This window comes from Gracilinanus agilis, chromosome 3 (genome assembly GCF_016433145.1).
Source record: "Gracilinanus agilis isolate LMUSP501 chromosome 3, AgileGrace, whole genome shotgun sequence".
Classification (NCBI taxonomy): domain Eukaryota; kingdom Metazoa; phylum Chordata; class Mammalia; order Didelphimorphia; family Didelphidae; genus Gracilinanus; species Gracilinanus agilis.
Window position 1 is genome coordinate 678,397,636 of NC_058132.1, and position 19,967 is coordinate 678,417,602.

Below are 19,967 nucleotides of genomic sequence, written 5' to 3' on the forward strand. Positions count from 1 at the left end.
ATGAAAGTTTTGGGCAAAATAACAAGAAAATGAAAGGATCCCAGACTTAGAGCCAGAAGAACCTTAGAAGCTACCACCTGATTATAGAGAAGAATATGAGAGAATCATAGTTAGAGCCAGAAGAATCTTGGAGGCTAACACCTGATTATAGAGATGAGGAAACTGAGGTAGAGAGAAGCTAATGCTTTGCTGGATGAACACAACTAGACAGCATTTGATGTGGGGCTTGAACTTGGGTCCTCTTTTTTCTGAATCTAATTTCCTATCCATCATCCCATGCTAACTCTTGGAGTGGCTTCAGACCATTGCCCTCAAACATTTGGAGAGATTCAATTTGTTCTATTTGACCCCAGAAAGTAGAACAAAGAGAAATTGGAGGGAAGGAGGTTACGAAGAGGTAGATTTAGGTTTGATATAAGGAAAAACTTTCTAACAATTGATTTTTTTCGTTCAGTCATATCTTACTCTTTTGTGACCCCATTTGGGTTTTCTTGGGAAGTATTCTAGAGTGGTTTGCCATATTCTTCTCTAGCTTTACAGATGAGAAAACTGAGATAAACGAGGATAAGTGACTCACTGGGGGTCACACAGCTAGCAAGTAGATGAGACTGGATTTGAACTCAGGTTTTATGATTCCAGGATCGGTGCTCCATCCACTGTGTCATCTAGTTACCCTTTCTAACAATTAATCCATAGATTGTTTAGGAGATAGTGAATTGCCCCTTAATAGAGATCTTCAAGGTAACTGTAGGTGCAACTATCTTTCAGGTATAGTTGGAATCTTATTCACCTGTGGATCAGAACAGATGACCTCTGAGGTGCCTTCCTCCTGGGGCACTCTGTGATTCTCTAATTCTCATGAAGAGCTTTTTTCTAGCAATGTTTCATTTCAATTAAAAAAAGCCCTGCAGCCTTTTAAAGGGCATGGTCAAAGTCAGTCTTAGAAGCTAATACCCTGAGATGAGTAACCTCAGAATTTGCCTCTGGTTTTCCTTTTTAAGTTGTCCAAGAGTAGGAGGAGATCCCCTCAGGCATGTAGGTAAGATCCCGAGCAATGCTGGCCTTGGGCAATATTATCTAGGTCTTTGGCCCCTACCCACTGGTTCTTTGAGCCCCTCACCCAGTCTCGTGATGCCCTGCATCATGGAGCAGAGTCCTCTGTCCCAGCCTGTCATTACTGGGCAAGAGGCTTGTTCTTGAGATTACTGGTGGATGCTCTCAAGTAATCTCCACTGTGTCAACCTCCAGCGGTAAAGTATAAGGGGGAAGCTGATGAATCATCAATCAATAAACAACAGAACCCGTCCTAAGTGCCAAGCACTGTGCTGAGCTCTGGGGGTAGAAGGACAGGAATGAAAAGGTCCCAGGACTCTAGGAGCTCTCGTTCTGGCAGGGAAAATAACATTATCCAAGGAGATATCAATGCCTGCTCAGTCATACCTCCAGAATACCTGGGGTGGGTTTGCTCCCCATATATGTAGATCACAACCACTCCATATATTATGCCCTTTGTGAATTGTAGCATCCCTTGGGAGGGAGAGAGGGGAAAGGCATGACAATAGTTGCCAATATTATGCCACTTTGAAGGTTTTTTTTTAAGTTCTATGAGCCTCATCCTGGAGTCAGGAAGACCTGAATTTAAATCTGACCTCAGGCAGGTACTAGCTATGTGATTATGAGCAAACCTGTTTGCCTCAGTTTCCTCAACTGTAAAAGGGGGATGACAACAGTACCTATCTCCCAGAATTGTAAAGATCAAAGGAGATCCTCTTTATACAAATGGCTTAGCATTTATATAGTATCTGGAACATAATAGTAAGCACTATATACATGCATATATTTTTCTCCTTCTGCCCCATAACCCTAAGGGAGATATTATAGACATTATTACCGTAAGGCTATCAAGTGACTTGCCCAGGTTAATGCAACTGATTTTTAATTTTTTAATTTTTAATTTCAGTTTTTAAAAACTACTTTTAAAATTTCCAAGGAAGGTTTGAACTCAGATCTTCCACACATCAATCCCACTGTGCCACCAGGCTGCTTCCTTTATACCCAATTCCTTTATACCTTCCTTTATACCCATTCTTGGCATAGACTATGTACTTATAAATGCCTGTTGATTAGTTGATTGTTTACCAAAATTTACTGGCTATGAAACCAGAGACAAAGCTCATAATAATTTACTATGCTCTGTCTCCCATGGATATTTGCCTATTATGTGCCAACCCAAAGAAATGACATGATGAAGGGGAGAATTTCAAACATCTTTAACAGGAAAGAGAGAAATAGCTTTAAAGCTTTTCCCAAGATATTAAGAAAGTCTGTGTATCCGTTGCACAAAGATTCTCCATTGGGTAGAAATGCCTAGTATAAGTGTTCTATGGGATTCATCCCATAAAGCAGATCCTAGAAAGGCAGAATGGTAAGCAGCCACTGTTAAAAAGGAAACACCAACAAGACCTTAGTGCCAAAGATAAGCATTTCTACCTGCTTCCCAAGGGGTAGAAATGCAGTTCCAGCCTGCATGGGAACCCTCAGAACTGGAAAAACACTTGAAAATGATCTTGCCCAACTCCTTTAGCTTTGGATGAAGAAGCTAGGACCTAATGAAGTAAAGAGATCTAGAGGTAGCTAGATGGTACAATGGCTGACCTGAGTTCAAATCCTGCCTCAGAAACTTATCAGCCATTTGACCCTAGGGTCCAATTTAATTTTTTAAAAACAACAAAAAAGGCACTTGACCTTTCTCAGCTTCAGTTTCTTCATTTGTAAAATTCAGGTAATAATTACACATACCTCACCAGGTAGCTATGAGGCTCAAGTGACATAACCTATGCAATGTGTTTTGCAAAGCTTCAAATACTCTGTAAATGTTATTGAGTTAGCTACTCAAGATGACCTCAGCAGGTAAGAAAACTGAGATTCAGATCCAGATGTGACAAAAAAAAAGCCAGTTTTCTTTCCATTAAGTCAATCCCAAAGAGGAATTTTATGAGGGGAGAGAGGAGATGAAACAGGAAAGGGATGGACAGAAAGCTTTGTCCTCAGAAAGAAAGTAGCAAATCCCAAGAAAATACCTCAGCAGACTTCACCTTTCTCCAAAAAGAGGAAGGAAGGAAATAAGAAAGGAAGGAAGAAAGAAAGGAAGAAAGGAATGAAGGGAGGAAGGAAGGAAGGAAGGAAGGAAGGAAGGAAGGAAGTAAGTTCTGTATCTTCTCTTTCCAGAACCAATATGGGCTTCATAGAAATATTTCTGTTGAAACTATCTCTCTTAGGGGAAAGAATCAAGTGCCAGAAAAATATTATAGACTTGTTTTTCTTAAAATTAAGATACTTTGATCCCCTCCCCTGCTTTCCTCTGAAAACCATCTGGGCTTTCTACCAGCTCCTCCAGAGCAGGCTTCCAGCCTGTTACCTGGACCAGGTTCAGTAACAATCAGTTGTGTAATTAAGAGGTTTTTCCCTTGGGCTCAAGTCAAGCATTAAATAATTATTAGCTTAGAGTTGTTATTGTTTTTCATCAAATCTCACCCCCTAGAAAAGGGTCTCTAGATAAAGGGACAGGCAAAGAGAAATAGGAAGAAATCTATTGAATGTGAAAACTTTGAAACTCACCTATTTGGTTTCCAATTCAACTGAATCAAGAACTGAGATCTCATTCACCCTTCCATACTCCAGTGAGAAACACTATATCATATGTTTGCAGACCCAAGAAACCAAAAAAAGGTTTGCAGTAAACTCTGTGGGAAAAGCTAAGTTGTGCCAGTTTGCACTCAGCTACCTAGACCTTCCTTCCACATTCAAAAAACCCCTAATGAGCACATTAGTGCCTGGAGCAATGAGCTACTTCCCTAGTCACAACAGGGAGAAAATAAGAATGTGGGATCATAAGAAAAGACTTCTGCTTGGCTAATGTGTCCAAGCCCAAGTAGCTCAGCTCATATCTACAACCAGAGGATCCAGACCCAAGGGCAAGCAGAGAAACTTGTCCAAGATCAGAATATGAGCAAGCCAGGTACATAATAAGCATCCAAAAAAAGTCCTGCTGATTCAGCAGTGGGGAATCTATGAGAAAACCCCTCTCAGATCTCTCCTTCTACTGTACCCTTACTCTGTCCATCTTGTTTCTGCAGACCAGGAGTCTGAAACCATTAGCCTTAGCTAATGATATCTTGTTGATACTTTCAAAACACTTTTTTTAGCCTGTAATTAGATCCCTCATCAGCTCCCAGCAGCCAACAGGATAGGTATCAGGCTCTCAAACCAGCAAATGTGTGATCAAATTACCAGGGATTCAAAGTAACTTACCCAAGATACTTATAAGACTGGAGATACTGACTGAAGGATGCTAGGGAACAGGTCCCGGAGCTGCCAATGACTCGATGGGTGCCCCAAACTTGCTCTATTTCTTTTTAGCTGGCTTCAGAGCTCTAGATCTTGTGTGTGGAGGGGGTGGGGATGGGGCGGTTGCTCAGCCCACGATTTAGTGAGAGCCCTTTATAGCATGGAAATGCCTCGATTCCACGTACCTTCCACGCTGTGCCCTGTTGTGGGGTTCCTCCGTTCGTCTGGACTTGTTTTTATGTCCCCTTGAGGAGTTTTGTGTGTTTCGGTCAGGAGAGGTTAAGAGCTGCTTCTTACTCTGCCGCCATCTTAACCCGCCATTCTGTATCAGTTTTAATAATCATCCATATTGCTCTTAGTTTTTCATCTATTTTATTTAATATAACACAATAATATTGTGGTGTATGGGGTGCTCAGGGAGGATTAGCACCTCTGGTGTGAAGACTTGCCATGATTTTTTCAGGGCTCCTCACCTCATCTTAACCCGGAACCTGGTATCGGTTCACCTCATTTTTAGTGGAGTTACATTGTCTTCTGTCCCACAGTTTCCACTCCCTACCTGTGCCAGGGCTTTTAGACTGTATGTTTTTATAGTCTTTTCCTACACCACACTTCCTTCCCAAGCTATTCTGCTCCCTTGTTCTTTGAGGCTTTGTGTTGGTCATTTCCATAGCCTGGAACATTTTCCTTCCCAAGCTCTTCCAGTTATAATCTTGCCCTCTAAGGCTAGGTTTGGGTGCCTGCCCCCTCCATGTAGCCATCTTTGATCTACACAGCTGAAAGTGATTTCTCCCTTTTGGATTGTACTGGGGCATTTTGTCTTAATCTATTCTTTCACTCTATTCTATATTACTTTTATTTTATTGTGCTATGCTTCATATTCCTCCATTTGATTTTGAGTTCCCTGAGGGTGCAGCCTGTTTCATTTTTTCATCTTTGTATCCCCAGCACCTATCATAATGTCTCTATTTGTTATGAATTCATTAAAGACAGAGACTATGGTTTACCTCAACTTTCTATTTGTACCAGAGCCTAAAAGAGAATCCTGAGTGGAGTCAGTGCTTTAAAAATGTTTGAATCCTTGGTTTGATTCTTTGTGGTAACAATTGACATTAATATGGGCTTTAAAGTTTGCAAGATGCTTCACTTTTAATTCGTTCACAACAAGCTACCCAAGTGATCAGTATTGATATCATTAGTCCCATTTTACAGATGAGGAAAAGGAGACTCCTGGGCTTAGGTGTTTTGCCCATCATCACAGAACTGGAAATTGCCTGAAGTGGGATTTGAACCCAAATCATCCTGCCAAACTCAACAATTTAAATTAGTATTAAAGCCTAAACTAATGCAAAAATTAAAAGTTACTATCCTGTCCTGTTTGATTGTCAGGGTATGAGGAAGAAGAGAAATGAAAAAGGAATGTCATTCTCTTTGACCAGGGGTTGTCCACATAACCCTTATCTGCTTTTCTTCTCCTCCTCCCTCTTCCTTGTCTCAAAAGGATTGAAATGGAACCTATAGTAGCAGTAATTTCCAGATCACTCTGTATGTATGTGAATGTATATTCAAGATACAAAGAAATAAAGGGATGGGGGGAATCAAGAAGAGCAAGAGTAAAAATTGGAGAAAGGGAGAGAAGGTGAAAGAGAGAGACAGGCAGACAGAAAGAGAGAGAGAGGGAAGGAGGACAGCAAAACAAACATTTATCAAGTGCTTACTATGTAGACACTAGGCAGTAAGCCCTGGAGAAACAAATTCAAGCAAAAATAAAAATATCTCAAAGATCTTATATTGCTTTGTCTAACACTTGACACATTATAACATGCAAAAAGTTTCTAAGAAACCCAGAGGACGGTATGGAGGCCTTGCATGGTAGCATAGTCTAGAAAGTAAAAAGCAGAACCAAGGGGGGAATGAAAATTGGCCTACCTGGGCTTCTCCCCACCAAATATAGGCTCTTTCTAGTACTCATTTGAAAAACAAGGAAAATGTCATTAAACAATGAATTGCAGACAGAATGCAGTTATCTCCATCACTTTCCCCCAAAAGAAATCACTCCTCATTAATTCCTTTCTCTGAACTCCACTAGAACCAAAAATCACATGCCATGGGCCCCAAGAGAAGTTTTAACTGCCTCTGAACACACTCTCCCTCAGGATGCCAAACATGTCATTTGCCTCTCATAGGCATGTTTAGTCCCTTTGCTTCCATTTATTCTACCCTGTTTCCTACTAAATAATCCTACAGTGAAGAAGAAAGAATTCAATTCCATGTGAATGAGAAAGATCCTTGTAGTGATCTTTGTGATCTGACATAGACTCTTGTATGTAAGACACAAAGAGATAAAGGAAGAGAGAAAAGGTAAAAGACAAAATGAAAAGTCCCAGGATTACCAAAATGTTCACAGGAGAACTTATTGTAGTAGCAAAAAACTGGAAACTAAGTTAAATCAATGAACCATAGAATAAAGATCTAAAGTTCAAAGGGAGAGGTTTAGTCAAGAGTCACAGAGCTCACTATATTTCTTTGTTAAAAAGAATGGATCTATAGTGGGAGGTGAGAATAGATGTATTAGGAAATTAGTGTTCAAAGAAGCATCAATACAGTTTTATTTTATTTATTTTCAATGGTGACTTGGGCCTTTTTACAGCTCTGAAAGAAGAATTTCCCAAAGTCCAACCAGATCAGGGTCTTCAACTCCTCCCAAGGCCAATAACTCATATCTGGTCTCATAAATTGTTTGTCCTGATTTTATGTTTCCTCTTTGACTTTCAATATTTATGCACAATTTGGATTGTAATCATGCAGGCAGAGAGTATAGATCAGACTCTGCTGGCAGCGTGTGCAGCTAAAGGAGGACTCATTGTCTTAGAAGCCACATACTCCACTATCTGCAGCCTGGCCATATCTCCAACAGTGAATTATCTGAAGCTCTAGGCTACACAAAGAGTTAACAGTGTTCAGTCCGAACCCACCGACTCCCACCATTCCACCAATTTGTGCAAATAGCTGGCTTCCAAATATAGAAGTTGGACACCAAAAATGGCTCCAGGAAAAGAAGGTGAATTTTCATCTTCCCCCTCCCAATTGACCATCAGGAAGAACACAAGATGGAGGCTTATGAATGGGCAGAGTCACTACCCAGGACTTTCACACCTGGGCATGTACTATAAGTTTATGTTCTTTATCCCTAACAGGAGTTGGTATGGGCTCAATGACACCAAGCTCTAACATTCAATGGCACTCCCTCCACCAGTGCCAATTGCAACCCATACACCCCTTTTCTTTCCAAGCAATCATGGTCCTATTTCCCAGCTGAAAGATTAGCAGCCCTAATTTTAGCTCAGAATCAGGCATGTAGAGCTTCTTAATATTCCACGTTTGAGTCCAACCAACTGGCATTTGTAAAAAGAATCCATGAAAACAGCAAGAGCCACAATTCAAGCAATGGAAAAGGGGCTGAGGGCTTAAATTCATCTCTCAAAAGCATTGATTAATAACCTATTCTATGTCAACACTGTCTTGGGCAGTGGGGAGAGGTTTATAAAGGATAAAATCATCTCTTTTACATTTTATTCGGGGAAACAACATGTAGATATATAAGTAAAAGCACAGATAATATAAACAGGAAAAATACAAACTAAATACAAGGTCATTGGCAGGGAAGATGAGAGCAATTGTGCATTTCAGAAAAGGCTCCACAGAAGGTGCTACCTCAGCTGAGTCTTGAAGGAAGAACAGAATTCCATGAGTTAAAGATGAGGCAGGAGGCTTCTCCATGGCACTAACAGCCAATAGAAAGGCCCAGAGATGGAAAATGGACTGCCATGTGTCAGGCATTAAGGGAAGGTCAATTTGGTTGGATTTATCAAGTATGGGAAGGAATGTACTTTTCAATGAGGCAGTAAAGATAGCTTAGGACCTGGATATAAAGTCTTTAAAAGGCAAACAGGGGACTTTATATTTGATCCTGAAGACACGAAAGAAATGATTGAATGACAAAAGACAATAGGGAGGTATTGGAGTTTATAGAGTAGTGGAGTGACATGGTAAAACCTACATTTAAGGAAAAACAGAATCCTTCGGTACTATGATAGTAATAATGTTGTCTCTGTTCAATAAGGAAAGAAAGAATGGTTCCAACTTTGACTTGGGAGTCAAAGCCAAATGAACCCAAAGCTTGGGCTTAGTCAGTACAACCAACCTGAAGAGACGTAGCCTGTCCATATTCTTTTTAATTATTTCCATTTTGAATGCATACCATGCAATCGATGCCCCTGGGCACACCAACAAAAATGAAGCGCATTTAAAATGAAGTAAGAAAACCAATTACAAGTCTTACGGATCCTCTGACTGATTCCTTCCTGAGAGTGGAGGGGATTTGTACAAATTCTGGCTCAAAGAGCTATATCTGAATCGTGTGAAGTCTTGCCAGGTTGGGACTTTCAGGGACATAACTTGTTCCTTAGGAGTCTGTTTTCTGTAGATACAATGTGTATTCCCTCTGAGGAAAAACCCCAATAATTTCTAAAAATAATTTTAAGTTGAAGAAGAATGATCTCCACACTTGTCCTTACTAACGAGAGGAAGAGAACCAAATTTAGGGGTCAGAGTTCTGAGTAGTAACTTGGGGAAAGTGATATTTGGAAGACTGTCTATATGCAAATACATACTCATTTTAGGAAGGACATTGATAAACTAGAAACTGTCCAGAAAAGGGATAATCAGGATGATAAAGGGTCTCCAGATTGTCATGTTGATGGAACTGTGAATGTTTGGCCTGAAGGAGAGAAGTCTTTGGGGCAACAAGACTTTAAGCTTCAGAAGGACAATCCAGTGGCAAAGGGATTCAATTTGTTCTACTTGTCTCCAGAGGCCAGAAGTATACACGATGGATGAATATTGCAAAGAGGTAGATGTATACTCTTCAGAAGGAAAAAACCTTCCTAACACAACTTTCTTAAAGAAACAAGATGACTTGGGAATTCCTACCAGGATAGCTAGGTGGTACAACGTGCTAGACTTGGGGTCAGGAAGACTTGAGTTTAAATCTTCCTTAGATATTTACTAGTTGTATGACCCTAAGCAAGTCACTTAAAGTCTCACCTCAGTTTGCTCATCTGTACAATGAGGGTAATAATATTATTTCACAGAGTCATTATGAGACCCAAGTGAAATAATATACATAAAGTACTTTGCAAACCATAAAGCGCTAAATAAATTCTAGCTATTATTTCCTCCTCCCTGGAGGTCTTTAAGGAATGGCCCAAATATCACTTTTGGGGGGAATGTTATAGAGAGATATTCCTTTAGAGAAATGGATTGAACTGTTGATAGTCAACATGAATACGAAGCTAAATTGAAGTCAGAAAAATCTCTATTTAGGTGATGCCACATGACATACACAGAACTGTATGATCTTGAGCAAGTCACTTAATATTTCTCAGGCTTGGTTCCTCATCTGTAAAATGAAAAGTTGTAACTATATGGCCTCTACAATCTCAGCCAGCTCTAAATCCATGATTCTGTGGCTAATTGGCCTCTAAAAACAATTTCATCTCAGATTCTTAAAATATGTCATGCCTATATGTCTCAATTTTCCTCCTGGAATGGCTATGATAACAATATTCTAGCATAAAGTAAATATTTGGACAGAAGGACCAATGCAGAAGCATCAGATGAATGGTGATTTCCAGTGGCTTTCTTTTCACCTTCACTCTCCTTTCTGATGGCTATATCAAGGAAGTTGCACTATTTAGTCAATAATACTGGAGAGGGAAAGTAATCATCCTTTTGAATAATGAAGGATTCTTCTTATTCTGGACTTCAAACAAAGAAGTCTGACCATCAAAACTGCTGGGGCTGGAGAGCTGGGGATGAACTTCATGCCTGGGAGAAGGAGCCTCTAATCCCATGCCTCCCTCTCAGGATGCTGGAGTCAAGCCATGCTCATTCACATGGGCCAGTAAAAAAAAAGACCTATTGGTACAAAATTGCCAAGTGGTTCAAGTCCTCTTTCCTTCTGTCCTGATAACCTGGAAAAAATGACTACTTGCCACACATCCCCCAGGGATCACTCAGCCCCTCACTGGCCCTCAACTCAAAGTAGGGACCTCCATCTCATGGACTCCTTTTAAGCCATCATGTGAGGTCAAAGACCTTCTTACAACAAGACAAGGTCTAAAAGAACATCTCAGGTGCAGCTCTTTAGGAAAGTGTGTGTTTTGGAAAATAACAGAGATTATAGACCATAATAAGTTTCATACAAGCCTGTTTTGAAGAAAGCTAAGGACCATATGTGTGCCTAAAGCACTGCTGTGTAATGATTTGGACCAGGTGGTAGGGATGGGGGAGAGAAGGTGAAAACTCGGTCCCAGTTGCAAAGAGCTTACCATCTAGTTTCAGTAATAAGATATATAGAAAGGTCAATATACTATAAATAAAATGTTTTAGGAGCTCCAAGCAACTTGCCAGAACAATGCCATGAATCCCTACTAAAAGTTTGATGGAGAGTATCTTTTCCAACAGAATACTCCATCTAGTCCAAAAACTAGCAGCGGAGGTCTTTGTATGGCGAGGGAGAAAACCAGAGGCTGGATTCTAGACCCACTCTTGACTTCTAAACACATATATTCCTTGGACTCCACTCAGATACCATAGACCGCAGAGGACAAACATGATGAATGATACACATCCAGTTCTACTTGATAAATATTTAAGTTCCTACTACATGCAAAGCACTGTACTAGGCACCAGGAATACAAAGACAAAGGCAAAACAATCCCAGCCTTCAAGGAAATTACATTCTACTGAGGAAGTAGGGCATGAACCTAAGTAAGTTTAGCAAAGTTGATTCAAGAGGGCACTGCTAGGCACCAAGGGTCTGAGATTTTTCCACGGTAACGTCCACCAAGCTTCCCACTAATAATGTATTTCTCTCTTATTGTCTAAGGACTCCTCTGCCAACTAGAGTCTCATTGCCCTGCCGAATCAATTATGACTGTAGAGCATCCCACCAAAGTAATGTTGATGTGTTGGTAATAGGTGCAAAGACACAGAGTACACAGCTCAATAGCCATTATGTTAATGTCTAGTTAAAGCTTGTTTCCAATATCATCACTACCAGAGGAGAAAATGATTTGGTGGACAAGGCAATTAGAAAAAAAGGAAAGAGCTCCTTTTCTGAGGGGGGGACAGGCAGAGTCATTGCAAACCTCTCACTCTGTGTACAAGAAAATATTTTGGAGAACACTGGGCGCCATTGCCCAGACCTAGAGTCACTCGAGGGAAATTTCCATCGTGATGAATTCGACATGCTAAGCCACTGAGCAGGAACAAAGTCACCATGTCATTTCCATTCACCAGCTCCAAAAGGATGAACACAGAGAGGCCTCTGTGAATTCCATCAAGGCCCCTGAAGCAGAAAGCATTGAGGTGCTTAGGCGCGGCCGGGGCAGTAATGGGAAATAAATGGGCTCAAATGATGTGCCGTTGGATGTCATTTTCCTGACAGCCTATTCGTATTTTGGCATGGTTCTGGGCCATGTACGTAGACTGGATTTGCATATCCCACGGACCATGTTAGACAAGGGAATGCCTGGGCACCAATCACTGCCACTTTCCATGTTGACTCCACAGTATCCCAAACCTTGTTATTGGTGCAAGTTGGGGTTTGGGGATGAGGCAGGGGCAGCGTGCTTAGGACCTCAACTGGGGGGATGGGAATGATCAATGAGAAGATTCCTAGGACACCAGATAAATAAATCCAGAGGGACTTGGTTTTTTTGCAATTAAATACATGAGTCTGCCAGAGGCAACCGTGGAGCCTAGACAAGAGTTGGAAACGATATCTCTCTATCTGCAACACTAGTGACTTGGCTAAGGATTGACCCCAGATTTCATCTGCAGATGAGGAAACTCTTTACCAATATAGGTGGACCTCCTTTCTGCAGATTATTGTCTTTGAAAGACAGCTCCCTGCAGGGGACAGAGTTGTTCCATTTATTTTCCTTGATTCTTTCCTTTCTTTACAGTTCTCTTACATTTTACTCCTCTTCTTGTCCTCTATGTCCCAGTTAACATTGACCTTTTACTTCTTCATGCAAGATATTCCATTTCTCATCTCCATATTTTCATACTGACTATCCCCCCTGCCTGGAATTCTCTGCCTCTGTCTCCAGCTCTTAGTTTTCCTGGCTTTCTTTCAGCCTCAGCTCATATCCCACCTTTTACAAAGACTTTTTTTTAAAACATTTATTAATATTCGTTTTTAACATAGTTACATGATTCATGCTCCTACTTTCCCCTTCACCCCCCACCCATGGCCAACGCACATTTCCACTGATTTTATCATGTGTCGTTGATCAAGACCTATTTCCAAATTGTTGTTAGTTGCCTTGGTGTGGTGGTTTCGAGTCTACATCCCCAGGAACTCTACAAAGACTTTTCATGCCCACTCTCACTCCCAGTTGCGAATATCTTTCTCAGATTACTTCCTGTCTTTTCTGTATGAGTCTCATTTGTGCCTAGTTATTTCCATGTTGTCTCCCCCATTAGAATGGGGGTTCCTGGAAGGCAGGGACTGTGTTTTTGCCATCCTCTATATCTCCAGGATTCAGTACAGTTCCTGGCACACAGTAGGTACTTAATACATTTTGCAAGATCCAATATAATGTCAGGCATATTAGGTACTTAACAAATGTTTTTGTTGATTGATTGATTGATGATTCAGAGCATTGAGAGAGTGACTTGCTTAGGGTTATACATACAATGTGTCAGATGGGAGTCTTGAACTGGCATCTTCCTGGCATTGAGGCCAGTTCTCTATTCTAGACTGCCTATTTCATGTGACTTGGTTCATCTCAAAATGTTTCCTACAAAGAGAGAAATTTAGGGTCACTAAAAATTTGCATTTAAAAAAGCAATATTAAAGTTGCTCATGATAACTACCTGTTGTACCTAAAGGGGCTTTAGTCCATCTTGCCTAGACCAGTTCCAGCTGTGCCAAATATTGTCTCTATCTGAAGCATACCCCTGGGCTTCAGGTATATTTGCTTTATTCATTCTATCTGAAAGTAGAAAATAGTTAAAGGGGAAGGAACAATAAACCCTGTGGTGAAGGATGGCCAGGTTCTTTAGTAATCCTATAGAGAGAAAGAATTCAATGCACAACCACAATTATATTAGTATAGGAAACTTGCAGTGAGAAAATCCCTTTTCAGTGTAGATCAGTAACTGTTTAGTAGCTTATAGTCTCAGAGACTAGATTAAGAGGTTGGGTACTTTCCCAGGGTCACATAGCCCAGTAGGGACCAAAGGCAGAACCTTATTAGCACATGAGCAAATCTCTTCTTCTGCATGTCACATATTTCTCCCTGATATCCTCTCCACCGTTTCTCCTGTCCATTTCATCACTGATGAGATGCTGCATCCTGCTTACATCCACCAGGAAGCTTGCCTTTTGGTGGATCTCTCACTCCTACTTTTTGGACACTCCATGATATATAGATACCTGGCATTACTCAGAGAAACCCATCATTAGATGTGTGTGTGTGTGTGTACGTATGTATATACTGTTTCAGGGAGTAGCTTAGAGGTCAATGAAACCTCTAGACTTTTTAAGGGTGGAGATCCATTCCCCTTCAGTCAACCTGGTGATTAGATTCTCTAAACTAAGTCTTCAACACTGTGTCTTTGACATCCAGTTGTTCATCCAGTTGACATCCAGTTGATCTGATGTCCTTTCAGCTTGCTAGGACCTGCCAAGGCTTGCATTACCTGACTTTGGGAACCCGGGGTCACTCCATGCAAGGATGCTGCATCACAGGAGGACTTGAGCCAATTGTCATGGAAAACGTGGGAGGGTTTAAAGACATGAAGAGTGCTTGAGCACAAATGAGCAGTCACACACACATACACACACACACACACACACACACACACACACACACACACACACACTTCTTTTTTCCTATCTCTAGCTAGTCAGTAAGTAGTGAACACCATCCCTCCAAGAATCATTCATAATCTTGCAGGTCAAAATGGTAAATATTTAACATGGGCAATTTCTCTCCCCTCTGTACTCTGGGGCTCTGTCAATATAGCCCATTAAAACTAGATTTTCTAAAAAAGGCTTTAATTAAAAGAGTAAATCACCTGGCACCGTCACCATGTTAGCATGCTGCCAGGAAATATAATTTCCCTAGGAGTCCTGTGGTTGTCCTTTGGATAGAACTTTTAAAATAGTTACTTTAAAAACAAACACTTTGGGGGTGGGAAAGGGAATGGGGGAAAAGGAAACCCACATGTATGAGGACCAAGAAAGGCTATAAATAAGGGAGAAAAGACTCGATTGTGATTCTGAATGATCCCAAAAAAATACATAAGGAAGCAGGATTATAATAAAAATCACAAAAGTAGGATAGAGAAAGGAAGTAGGGAAGAATCAAGCAGATGTGGACTGCCAGTCAACAACTACTATATACCTAGCAACAACCCTGGGAGGCAGAAGGGCATAGTTTGTTTATAGAGAACAGTCCTTGAAACCAAGAAGACCTGACTTCACTGCCACTGATTATGTGTCTCTAGGCAAGTCACTTAACCCTTCAATATCCTAGACAATCTCTAAAACTAAAGTTGCAAGGAAGATGGCAATCTCCTTTAGAAGAGAAAGTTTCCTCACCTGTGAGTTCCTTATACCAATGAAATCATAGGTTTAGTCTTTATCCTCTATCCTTTTGTGCCAGGCACTATGGATATAGATTAAAAAATAAGACACTCCTTGTTCCCAAGGAGCTTATATTCTATTGGAGGGAAGTTATCTGTTCACAGGATAGAAATCCAGGATCTATACAAAAGAAATACACACAGGTTTGGAAGAAATCACTAATAATTGAGGGGAGGGAGATCAGAAAAGTTTTCATAGCTGAGCTAGTCCTTGAACTGAGCTATGAAGTGAGCAGAGGATTTCAAGAGTCATCATAAATTAAATCTAAGCTTCCAAAGAATGGTAACAAAGGTTAGATTAGCCTTGGTGTGGACAATAAGCCTTAAATACTTAAATACTGTTCCATAGAGTCTATGAGAGGACTAGAATAGGGAAGGAGGAAGTCCTTCCTGAAGAAGAAACCTAATCAGAGATTAGAGATTTTATTTTATGGTATGAACAATAGTTTTGTAAAAATCATCTGCAGTTTTTTCAAGAGAGCCAAATATCCCTGAACTCCCATTATTTTCAGTCAAAACCCTGCACTCATATTCCCATAGTTCCATGTCAGCTACATCCAAGGCCTGATTTCATTTAGCCCTGAGCATTTGGGCAAATGATTAATCTCAGCGTGCAAATAGGCTTAAATTGCATCAAGAGAAATGAGCTAATAGTAGGAAACACCTGGATAGGGAGAAATTCAAAAACAATCATCTTACAATGCTGTCTTCACAACAGTGGCATGAGGCATTTAAGAGAGCATCCCATTATGTAGATGAGAAAACTGAAGGAAAGGGAAATAGAACACCTATAACTTGCCTAAGGTCTTATAAGCAGTTCAGGAACCAGAACTCAAATTTACCAGCTCCCAACCCAGTGCTATTGTTGTTGATGTTACTGCTGCTGCCACTGCTGTTGTTCTTCTTGTTGTTTTCTGGCTAACTCAAGCTTGAGTGGGTTACCTAGGAGATGATAAAATCTCCTTCCCTAGAAGTCTAAAAAAATTTGGGACAAATGTCACTTCTCTGGGATGGGTGCCCAATGGCAAGGATGCCTTGGCAGTACAAGATAGCCCAAAATAAATGTGACTAATATCATATGATAGTCCTAAATGACCATTAAGTCAATAGTTATGCCGAATATAGGGAGAGAATGAAAAATTATAGATCCTCTGTCCAGGCCTTTCGTCCACAGTTTGCCATTAGAACACTTGCATACTGATATATCAAATAATGAAAAAAGGACCTCACATATCATGGGGGAGAATTGATGTATCCTGATGAGAAGGATTAGCACCAGGATTAGAGAGCAGAATTCCCCTCTAGAGAAAGAAGGGACAAGACGAAAAAGTATAGAATTTTAAAATGTCTTAAAGGACTAACCTATGCCCATTGATATAGTCTGCTTTATTTTTATCCAAAAAGCAAAGAAAATAGAGATTTGGAGTGAAAATGCTTATTTCAGAATAATAATTATTTTGCACCAATTGATGTGCCTAGTCTTTCTAGTATTAAGATTCAGAAAAGCATAAACCCAAAGGTCAGGATTTGCCTGGGCACCAGACCTTCTTCCACAATCCAAGAGTTTGAGACAGAATCCAGGGAAGTAAGTTATTAGAATGATAAGAAAAATACAAGAAGTTTCTTCAAGTAATTGTTTATCTGAATCAATGTGCCCTCAAAGATTTTGTCTTTTGTTGTTATTGTTGCTGCTTCAGTCATTTTTCAGTTGTGCCCAACCCCATTTGGGGTTTTCTTGGTAAAGATATTGGAGTGGTTTGCCATTTCTTTCTCCAGATCACAGATGAGGAAACTGAGGCAAAAAGGGTTAAATTATTTCCCCAAGGTCACAAAGCTAAGTTTCTGAGGCTGGACTTAAACTCAGGAAGATGAGTCTTTCTGACTTCTATTCACTGCCCTTTAGGTCAATGCATTCCTGCTTCTCTCTAATTGCCATGGCAAAGAGACCACATTCTAGGTCAGCCACACCTTGATTCAATCACACCAGTTTGATTATTAGATTGAGTACCCCAACTCCCATAAAGAACAAGTCTTGAGTACCCCAACTCCCATAAAGAACAAGTCTTGAGTACCCCAACTCCCATAAAGAACAAGTCTCAAGACCATTATCATAGTTTGATGGAACAGTGTTGCTGGAAAGTCTCTGGGACAGTTTATTGTGCATAAGACACCATGTTCACACACACACACACCTGCCCACAGCCCTTACACCTCCAGGTACTAGAAGTACCTTGTAAGTTAAGAATATCCTACTCCTGCTGTCCACAATTAATGGTCAAGGGAAACTACTCAGAACATGCATTGGAGCAGGAGGTAGATTAGGGAACAGAAAGTAAATGGAGGATAAGGGGGAAAACTCTATCAAATAAGACCTCTAACCAAAATTTTCTAAGAAAAGGTCAGAACTCTTTGCTTTAATTTTAAAGTCTAATCAAAGAGGTTATGAAAGATATCCAAGATCTTGTTTCCTAATAAAAAGCAGCACTTCAGGGCAGCTAGGTGGCTTAGTGGATAGAGAGCCAGGCTTTCAGATGAGAAGTCCTAGGTTCAAACCTGACCTCAGGTACTTCTTTGCTCTGTGATCCCCCATCACCTAGCTCTTACATTCTTCTGCCTTGGAACTAATACTTAGTATTGATTCTAACACAGAAGGTAAGAGGAAAATAATAATAAATAGCATTTCTATGGAACCTTAATGCTTGAATATGTTTTGCTACATCATATGAGCTAGGTATTAAAAATATTCCTATTTCCATTTAACAGAAGAGGAAATTACAGTCAAAAGGAGTTAAATGACTTACCTGACTACCAGTAATAAGTATTAGAGATAGGATTCAAACACAAATGTTCAAAATTTACCCCCCAAATCATCTCTCACTTCAGTTTCTTTCTGCTGGCTGACCCTCCTTACCTGTGCCTATTTAGCCTCCCTGGCTTCCTTAAAGACATAGACCAAATTGAATATTCTGTAGGAGGACCTTTCTGGTCTCCCCAGATGCTAAAGCCTTTCCTTCTAAAGTGGCCTTCCATCTACTCTGTATTTATCTTGCATATATATGTATATTGACATGTGTTCCCCATTAGAGTGTAAGCTTGAGAGCAGAAACTGTTTTTGTCTTTTTTTTTGCATGGTCAGTTTAGTGTCTGGTACATAGAAAGCACTTAATAAATGTTTGTGAATTGACTTTTGTTCCCAGTCTATTACACTGTCCCTGGCACATAATAAACATTTAATAAATTCATATTGTTTGATATATGGAGAAATGCCCACAGAATTAGGGAAGGAGACAGCCTAGCCTTAGAGAGGGTAAACTTTGGGGGCAACATTGTACCTACTGGTTTTTATTATTTCCCAAAACTGATGAACAGTTTCTGCAGATTTAGACCTTACAAGATAGGTGCAGATCTAAATCAGTGCTTTGAGCCATTAAATGTGCTCTCTTCTGGTACCCACTGAAAAAGCACTGGAAGGCTTCAGGAGATTGGTAAAAGTTCATCAGTGCAGGATAAGCATAAAGTAGTCAACATAACCTACAAATTCAAGGAACCTTTGTAAATTTCTAATGAGACCAGAACTCTACTCATCATACCTCAAAATAGAGGAGGGCCTCCATCTGATGTGGATCCATGGGGACCATGCCTCAAGAACCTTACCTACTCTGTTGATGGACATTTCAATAATTTGGCAAGTGACTTGTTCTAGGAGGCTAGAAGACAGCTCACACTAATTCAGCCTGCTGGGCAGCTTCCCAAAAATAAATAACAATATCATCAAGATTAATCATCAACTCAATTTAGCAAGTCTTGAACACCAAATTCATGAAACTTTGAGAGATTTTAGGGACACTAACAAAATAACATTACCTGAAATTCATGCAGGAAAATAATCTCCAGGAACCTCTCTGTTACCTCCATAAAACAAATAAAAAATTCTATCTGACATTAAAAGTTCTTCCCAGTCTTGCCCATTCCCATCTTTCTGGTCTTCTTCTACCTTATTCCCCACTCCCCACCTCCCCAACAAGCCACATAGATTGGATAATTTTCTGTTGCTCAGACACAAACCACATCTCCCAACTCTGTACAGGCTGTCCATCAAGCTTGGATAACTCCCTTCCCTCTACCTCCACATTTTAGCTTCACTGGTCTCCTCTAAGACTCACCTCAAATCTTGCCTTTTTTGCAGGCTTTTCCCAGGCTTACTCACTGCTAGTTAAATGATATAATATTATACCTGAATACTTGGCACACACTCTCTCATCAAAGTGTAGTGTCTGTGGAAAAGAATTAGCATAAATATTCAAAATTTTTGCAGAAAGGCATCTGCAAAGGGAACATAAGTTCCTGGGGCAACTCACAACTCTGAACTACAGTCTGTGAAGCCCTTTGTTTTTCTCAAGAACAATGGGCACATTTCACTGATGGGAGGGGATAGTTCTACTGGCTACTCCATTCAGTCTGGGCTTCTCAGGTTCTTGTTGGGCAGAACCACGCCTTTATTGGCTGTTCCACACTGGATAAACTTCTTCTGGATTGCCAAAGTAGTTTTACACTCTTTCAGGAAAAAGCAAAACAAAACAGAAACTATAGACCTGAGATCCTCAAAAAATTTTCAAGTTGGCTCCCTTGGCTTGGTTCCAAGTAGTTTCCATTTCTCAAGCAGCAGATGGCAGTGAAGGGGAAGAAAAAGAAACGTAAAATCAATCAACTCTTCCCAGAAGATGGTAGCCATGTCATCTCTGAGCTCTCTTTCCAGGTCCAATCAGTTCTCTCCTTGATCATGTCTTAGTTTTCCTGTTGGGTCTCTTCAATGAGATGACTCACCTTTATTTAAGCAATAAACCCAAATCCACATTTATGCCATTTATGCCATAACTAAGCAATATACACTTGTC